General features: G+C 67.6%; 1 protein-coding gene across 1 annotated transcript in view; it reads left to right on the top strand.

Moving 5' to 3' along the window:
- Positions 1 to 642, top strand: part of NOTCH1 (notch 1) — a 76,614-nt gene that overhangs the window by 31,484 nt on the left and 44,488 nt on the right. The gene's annotated exons all lie outside the window — the stretch shown is intronic.

The following is a 642-nucleotide window of genomic DNA, read 5'->3' as shown; positions in this document are numbered from 1 at the left end:
GGCGCCACCCCAGGCCCCCACCTGCCTGTTTCTGACGGGTGGGCGTTGCTGTGACTGGACAGCTGGGCCCACAACCCCCAGGGGCCCCAGGACCCCCGCAGCCCCTGGAGGGGCTCCTTGGGGAGGCCTGGCCCTGCCCAAGTCTGGCTGGGCCTTCTTGGCACTCCCTCTGAGCAGCAGGCACAGCCTCTCTGGAGTCCCCTCATCTTGGGGTCCCTAGAGCCCCGTGCACGGTGCAGAACTCCCTGCTGTGGGAGCTCTCACCCGTGCAACCCGGGGCTTCCCCTGGTTCCCGGGGGTGGGGCTGGTCCTCCCTCCTGTCTCCTGGGCTCCCGTGGGTGCGGTGGGGGCCCCGGCAGGCACCCGTACCCCTTCTGTCCCCCCAGCAGGCCCGCAGCACCAGGTCATACTGGTCTTCCATCATAGTTTAGGTTGCTGGCGACCTAAAAATAATAATGAAACCTTTGGTCTGTCAGCTGCAGACAGGGAGGTGGGACCCCAGCAGGGGAGTGGGTGGGGTGTGGTTCCTCGGGGGCACAGTGCCTGGCTGACCCAGGGATGACCTGGGGGTGGCCCCAGCCCCCACGCCACCCGCCAGACTGGGCCCTGCAAAGAGGAAGTGTGTTCTCGGCCGTCACGCCC

This window comes from Myotis davidii, unplaced genomic scaffold (assembly GCF_000327345.1).
Source record: "Myotis davidii unplaced genomic scaffold, ASM32734v1 scaffold609, whole genome shotgun sequence".
NCBI classification, from domain to species: domain Eukaryota; kingdom Metazoa; phylum Chordata; class Mammalia; order Chiroptera; family Vespertilionidae; genus Myotis; species Myotis davidii.
This window is presented reverse-complemented; position numbering and strand designations above follow the sequence as displayed.